Below are 7,777 nucleotides of genomic sequence, written 5' to 3' on the forward strand. Positions count from 1 at the left end.
TTTGCTCTTCCCTATCTGTGGATGCTTCAGATCCCTCTTGTGGAAAAACCAGCAGCCTTTAACTTGGACCATGGCTTCCCAAGCTCCAGGATTCTCCCTGATTTACAGGTGGGTAAACTGAGGCCCTGGGAACAAGGAGTATGGCTAAGAGGGTGGCCAAGAACCCAGTCTTCTAGCCTTCCCATACAGGAGCACCCCATGCCTTCTCTCTCCCTCCTCACCATGACTGGGAAGGAATGGGGTGCCCCAGCCCCTGCCAATCTGGTGCCATTTGCTCCCAGGAACCTCCCTAGGAGTCAACATTGCCAGGGATCCAGGGGAGCATCTGCCTCAAGTGCCTTTACCCTCCAGCTCCAGAGGAAGCTCTCTTAGGGCCTGCCCCCTCTGAGCCCATTAAGGATGCATGAGGTGCAATATGTGAGTGAGAGCAAAAGGCGCCTGGTCCGTAGTAAACTTCCCCATGTGGCCGCCCCTCCCGCCCTGGCTGGCCGGCACTGTGGAAACATTAGGTGGTGGCCGATATCACTTATTTATTACTGAGCACTTAGGCAGCTGCTCTGGGCTCCTGCTCAGAGCGCCCTACCCCTCCTTCCCCTGTCCCCATGCCCAGGCCCATCTCCTGACCCAGGCTGCTCCTCCCTGCTTTGGCCCATCCCTGTCCTGAACTGCCCATGCCACTTAGGGGTTGAGCTCAGAGGGCAGCTCATCACAGGCACATTGCAGCACGTGGGGCTGGGATTATCATTATTACCTCAACATTCCAAGCAAGGAAACTGCCTCTCAGACAGGGGAAGAGTCTTGTTCAAGGGCACACAGCTTGTAAGTGGCAGAGCCAGGACTGGACCCTGGTCAAGTTCATCAAATGTCCTGCCAAGTCCCTGTGCAGCCTCTCAGCTTCTGGGGGCTGTACTGGGGAGCAGGCTGGAGAGTTCTGCTCCTGCAAGGTCAGTGATCAATCGGGTGGTCCTGCTTCATAAGCCAGCCTCGCTCACTGATGACAGAGACTGCCTGTCTGGTCTGGGATTCGGGAACAGGCTCTGACCCTTGCTGGCTGTGTGGCCTTGGACCAAGCCCCCTGAGCTGAGCTGCTGCTGCTGCTGCATGCTCACCCTGGAAATCATAACTGTACTGATGATTCTGCCTTGCAAGGCTGGGAGCCTCGTGCGATGATGGTTTGGGTCTGAGGAGCCCTGACAGCTGGTAGGTACCGTTTTGCCATTATCATTGCAGCATGATCACTCTCAGTAGAAGAGAAAAACTTCTTTGTGAAGGAAGGCCTGACCCCACTCTGTGGATTCCATCCAGAAAAGCTCAGCCCCTCCCACCCTCAACCTCATGAGGGCATAATCGGACAGCCCCTCTCTCATATCCTGTCTTATTTTCATTGAGGTCAGAGCTAGAGGAGCCTGAGGGACCTTCTTGTCTAGCCTCTGAGAACCAGAGAGGGAAAGGGCTGGCCCAAGGTCACACAGCAATCACTGGAGGAGGGCAGGTCTCTGTTAGCCAGTTCCATGCCCCTTGCCTGGCCTGCTGGCAGTGGGGACATGGGGCCATGGCTCAGCAAACAACTTGCAGACATCTCAGCTTCGGTCCTGACTCTTGCATTGGGGCCCATTCCCAGGAGACCTGTGAAGTGAGGTGGGGCAGGAAGATATCAGGGAAGGACAAAAGACTTCTGGAGGCCCAGAGAGCTGGCCAGCCCAAGACCCTGCCATTCACCAAGTGCCCAGGGTTGGTCTCAGGGCTGTGCTAGGACTGGGGGTTTCAGATTGTGGTGAAGCAGTCATCCCAGCCATCGGGCAGCATTTGGGGCTTCACTCTAGCCAAGCCCCAGGTTTTCATTTTCTAGTTGAGAAAACTGAGGCTTGGTGAGATTAAATGGTTGTTCTCAAGGGCACACTGCTTTGCTTATGCTTGGAACTCAGCTCAGAGTCCACTCTGTCCCTGGTACCATGTTATCTTCCATGTGTGTTTTCAGCAGACCCAGGACCAGGACTCAGGTTCTGCGTGGCTCTGGCCGCTGTTTGGCCCCTGCCACTCCTGCAGGCAAGGGCTGTGGCTGCACCTTACCAGTTTCTCCTTGCCCTCTTGGCTCCAGGCACAACCTGGCCCCACTGGACACACCAGGCTGCCCTTGGTGAGTGGTGACGTCAGGCTTAGCACATTGTCATGCCATCACCACCCCAGGCTGCATCAGCAGCTGCCTGGCTGAATAATTCATTGGGCCTTGTTTACTCTTCCCTTCCTGGCTGTTAGTGGCTCTCAAAACCCCACCACAACCCCTCCAGGTCCAGCTGCCCTGGCCTCTACCCCTCTCTCCAATTTGGCCACAAGAAAGCTGTTCCAGGACTGGGCTGTGCGCATTGGCCATGAATTATTCAGGCCTCATTTGGCTGAAGCCAGGGTGGATATTGGGGCTGGAGGAGAGTCTGGGTTATGCAGTCTGTCCCTTTTGGGGTGGGGCGCGTGGAGGAAGCACGTGGGAGACAGAATTGTCTCTATTTCCATCTCCATCCAGAATGACACCCACATCCTGTTGGATCCAGAGTTATCTGCCAGTTGTGAGCCCCAGGGAGCAGAGGATGCCTCAGTGACAACTCCCCAAGCTTGAAGTATAGAGACCTGCACACAGCATGCCATCGGGGCTCTGGGATACAGGCTGATTGGCAGGCCGACCTACATCAATCAGATAGGGGATGACACATTCTAGCAGAGGGGCCAAGAACATGCTCTGGAGTCAGACAGCTTGGGTATAAATCCTTCCACTTTCCGGCCGAGTAACCCTGGGCAAGTTACTTAACCTCTCTGTGCCACAGTTTCTTCATCTGTAAGATTGGGACAATGACGGTCCCCACCTCACGAGACCACACTGATCCAATGGGCTGGAGTGTACTGAGTGCTCCACCTGCACACCACACCGTGTTGTCGTTGCTTGATTATTTTTTGGCCTCTCCCATCATCCTGAAAGCTTTTTATAAAAAAGGCACTGGGTTACGTTTTTCTCTGTATCTCGAAGAAGGAGTACTGAGGGGGCTCCTAGTAGATGCTTGGTAAATGCTTGTTGAAGGAACGAATAAATGAATGAGTGAGTACTTACTCCCTGGAGAACGATGCTGACTGAGAGTCCACTCCCCGTTGCTGGGAGGGTTCTATTGGGGGACAACGCACCAGGCACGCCATAGCAAGGACTGATGCCCTGGTCAGAAAGATGCTCTTTCAAGCCTCCTCCCCCTTCGTTAAGCTGCTGTGGTTCTAGGATTCAATGAGTAAATATGGGTTGTAGGAGTTGGAGGTGACAGTGTATTCAGATGACGGTGATGATGGTGACAAAATCAATGATGATGATGATAAAGGGGCTAAATCTTCTGACTTCAGCTGGGATGAGGCAGAGAGTAGAAATGGCCGATGCACTGGTCTAGCTTCTCAGGCGTTGCGCTCCTCTGGGGCAAGGGATGATGGAGTTTTCCTCTGTATTTCCTGTGCCTGACACCAGTAAGCACACAATAGAAGTTCAGAATGAATGAGTGTCCTTAGTCCTTAGACAAACTGGCAGTCTCAGGACCTGCCTCCTTCCCAGCCCAGCATACAAACACCCCAGTCTGCTGCGAGCCAGCTTCTGTGGCCCTTCTACCACGTGCTTTGCCTCAGTTTCTCCAGTGATAAATATGGGTCATAGGAGTTGCTTCCTTTCTCCTGGTAACCTATTCCAAACTTCCTAGTCCTGGCTCCACTGCTGGAAGAGGGCAGGTGACTGGACCCCTGGACGTCAGGCTTCAGGAAACTACAGATGTGGGGTTACCGTGCCCACACCGTGGAACACTGATAAGCTATTTTGATATTTCTGTCGCTTTCAGAAAGACAGTTTCCAAGATTCAAGACCAGGTGGTGCTGGTCTTTTTTTGGAGGTGCTAATTAATAATTTAACTTCATGTAATGATAATTTTATCTTGTTGCAGTTTGTGGATTTATGATTATCTCATCCATCCGGTGCCTAGTGCATGGCATGGAGTTTGTCTCCTGCTGTCTGCCAGAATGTGCAGCTGGGAGAATTTCCCCACAGGGAGAGGGACCAGGGAAAGGCATGGGCATGAAAGGTCTTCCGAGCACGTTTCCCCGGTGGTCTCCTATAATCTGTGGGGTGGGATGGCTTCCTGGAATCTCTCAAGGGCTCTTTAGCCTGGGAACAGGAGGGTGGAGCCAGTGACCTTTCAGCTCTGGTCATCTCGGTGTCTGTGGAAATAGGTATCAAGAGGAAGCCTGGTATAACAGACTGTCACAGCAGGAAGAGCTCTAAGAAATGTCACAGCTGGCACACCCTCTCCCTCCACAGTCAGGGAAACTGAGGCTGGAGACAGGAAGGAACACACAGAGTTATACAGCAGCCATCCATAGAGCCTGTTTTGAAGCCAGGTCTCGCCACCCAGTTAAGTCCTGCTTCTCTCCAATATATCTCTCTGCACCGGCTGACCAATCCTTCATTCCCCTATGCCTGAACGAAGAGGCTGGGCATTTGGTGGGAAGTGGTCTGGGTGCATTTTGAATAAGGGCAAGGGATGGGCACTTGGACCCCTTCCTCCTGTGATGATTGGTGACCAGATCTCTCTAACTGCCTTTCCTGCTGGCAGCAGAGAGTCAATAAGCCCAAAGGGGACTGGTGGGCATGGCTAAGAATCCCATCCGAATGTGTGCAAAACCTTTTCCTGAGTCATGTTCCTTGTCCATAAATGAGTGTGACATAAAGTCAACAGGAAAGATAGGACCAGACCAGTAGGATTTAGCTGAAGAGATGGGGAAGAACATTTCAGACAGAATATAAAGAAGAATGCTCCAGACTTAAAACTATGGAAGATTTGAGAGGGAGCAACGAGGCTGGAGAAGGAGGCCAGGGCCAGGTTCTGGAGGCCCTCTGTTGACGTTATCTTCAGCCTCTGAAGGATTTGAAGCCAGCAGTGGACCTGATCACTTAGGCGGGACCCTTTCCCTCTAGGGCTTCAGTTTATTCTCTTACTATTGGAGAGATTCTGCTTGGGGGGGTGTGTGGGAGTCAGTATCTATGCACCAGCTGGGTGTAGGGGTCTGCTGGACAGAGTCCTGGAGCAGGGGGAGGCTGCTGACCTCTTCCTTTGCCCACCTGGGCTCTCGGTTCCCCCTCCCTCCACCCAAAGCTGGGCTGTTGACCAGGCCCCAGGTTGGCCTCAGCCCATGCTAATGAGAAGCTAACGATCAAGACCAGATTGGCTGTGGCATCCAAGTGTTTGGGGACCCCCTTGACAGCTGGAGAAGCCCCGTGGCCACTCTGGACAGCTTAAGCTCTAAGCCACGATGTTCCTCCAACAATTGTGCCTGTCACTTCTCATTACAGCTGAAGCCCACAGTACCTGCCAGGGGGCTGTGGGGCAGAACTGGCCATGTTCTCTTCCAGAGACCCGAGGGAGGCTGGTGCCTGGTCTGGCAGGATCCCTGGGGACTCGGGAGGCTTCGGCTGTGCCAGGATCAGGTCTTGCCCATTCCAGATCCCCCTGGTTGCAGCTTTGAGTGCAACATCTCACAAGGACCCCTCATGCTCAGAACAACTTGGTGACCTTTGTTCTGACTTCTCTCACCCAGGGCTCGTGACAGTTTGTGTTCAGAGGACTCTGAACTGTGACACAAGCTTTCCCACCTGCATGCTTAGAATTCAAGAAACTTAGAAGGTCAGAAGTGAACAATGCTTAATGATCAGCAAATGCAGGGTTTTTTAATCATAATTTTTTTGTTGCCTTAAAAATTGTCCAAATAAAATGTAAGTAAACTAAGAAATAATTTTTTAAATGCCAAAAGGCTTGTAATAAAAAAGCACACTATTTCCTCATCCTTCCGACCTCCACTCTTGCTCTCCAGGGACAACACATTTTTAACTCTTTCAGGGGCTTCTTTGGCTGTTTGCCTTCATATTTCTAGAAATGATGTACGTGCCGCTGTTTCCTCCTTTATCAATTTTAAACATCGTCTATTGAGTCCCTGCTATGGTAGGCAAAGATTTTGCTTTGTTACCCACCCTAGTTCTGTCCCCTTTCTCCTTATGTATATATTATATTGCAGTTTTTAGACAAATCTAGAGCATTATTGTGAATGCAGCTCACTCCAGAGTCAAGCGGTGGGCTAGGATTATATATTCTTCCTCATACTATTTTTTGTCCTCTGCTGTGGCAAAAACAGTTAGTGTTCATCAAATATCCATCTGTTCCCCTACATTTCTTGACTTCCCTTTTGGGTTGGTTGGAGTCACGTGACTAGAGTGATCCCTGTAGAGTCCATGTGAGCTGTTCCATCCATCTCTCCTTAGCAAAGAGACGATGCAGGTCATGGGTTCAATGTTGTGCACATACAAAAGGAAGGACTGCCTTCCTTTGTATGTGCACATGAGTGAGAAATAAATATTTATTATCTATCATGACATCTAGCATTTACTACCCCAAGAAATATACCCAGAGGTATAATCACCTTACATTTTCAATTGCATCATTTTCTTAGAAATGTTCCAAATGTTGCATCAGATCTGCCGTACCTTTATTATTAGGATTTTTTCATAAGAACTGTCTTACATCACATCAATTCCTCCTCTTCCCCTGGATCCTTCCTTCCTGGAGCCTTGAATTTCTTGTTTCAATCTGGCCTGTTACTGTCTGTTGCAAAGCTCTTATCCTGGGTATTTCCTCTGCCTGTCTCCTGTGTTGAATCCTCTGTTTCTGGATTCTGTTTTCTCTGTTTACTTCTCATTTTTGCTGGAGCACATCCTCTGGTAGCTTACTAAGTAAAGGAACTTGAAAAGTAAATGTTGTGAATCCTTACATACCTAAAATAAATTTATATTCTCAATTTATGTCTTAATTGTGTATTTAGGTTCAGAATTTTATATTGAAAATAATTTACCCCCCAAATTTGAAAGGCACTGCTTCTTTGTACTCAGTTTTGCAATTGAGAGGTCCTACAGCCATGTTCCTTTGTGTGGAGCCTGTTTTTTTCTTTCTGGAAGCTTTTAGGATCATCTCTTTGTCCACATGTTTTGAAATTTTACTGTAATATATTTTGGAGTGGATCTTTCTATTGTTCTGGGCACTTGGTAGTCCCTTTAATCTGGAGATTCATATCTTTTAGTTCTGGGAAATTTACTTAAATTTTTTCTTTGATAATTCCCTTCTTTCTGTTTTCTGTTAATTGGGTACCAGCTCCTCAATTGATATCTGCATGAGCTAACCATGGCTACAATGATGCTACATAACAAACCAACCCAAAACTTGGTGGCTTAATACATGATTACTTATTCTCATGGGTCTATGGTTGACTGAGAGTAACTGATTTAGGTTGAACTTGGTTAGGTAGTTATGCTAATGTTGACTGGATTTACTTGTACATCTGTGAGCAAACTAGGGGCTGGTATGTCTAGGGTGGGATTGGCTGGGGCAGTTAATCTCTGCTCTAAATGTCTCTTAACCTCCTAGTGGGACCAGTGGGCTAGTCCAGGCATGTTTTTCTCATGGAGTTGGCAGAGAAACACAATCATATAAGAGCATTCCAAGCTTTTGGTCACATTCCATCCACTAACTTCCAGTGGCCCAAAGCAAATCACATGACAGAACCCAAAGTCAAGTGGCCTCTGCAGTGGGAGGAGCTGCAAGGTCACAGCAAAGGTTTGGGTATGGGGATGAATAAAGAATCAGGGCAATCAGTGCAATCTACCACAATCCTTTAAATATATTTTTCTTATTTTTTCATATCTTTGCCACTTTGATCTACT

Source organism: Galeopterus variegatus, unplaced genomic scaffold (assembly GCF_000696425.1).
Source record: "Galeopterus variegatus unplaced genomic scaffold, G_variegatus-3.0.2 Scaffold5810, whole genome shotgun sequence".
Classification (NCBI taxonomy): domain Eukaryota; kingdom Metazoa; phylum Chordata; class Mammalia; order Dermoptera; family Cynocephalidae; genus Galeopterus; species Galeopterus variegatus.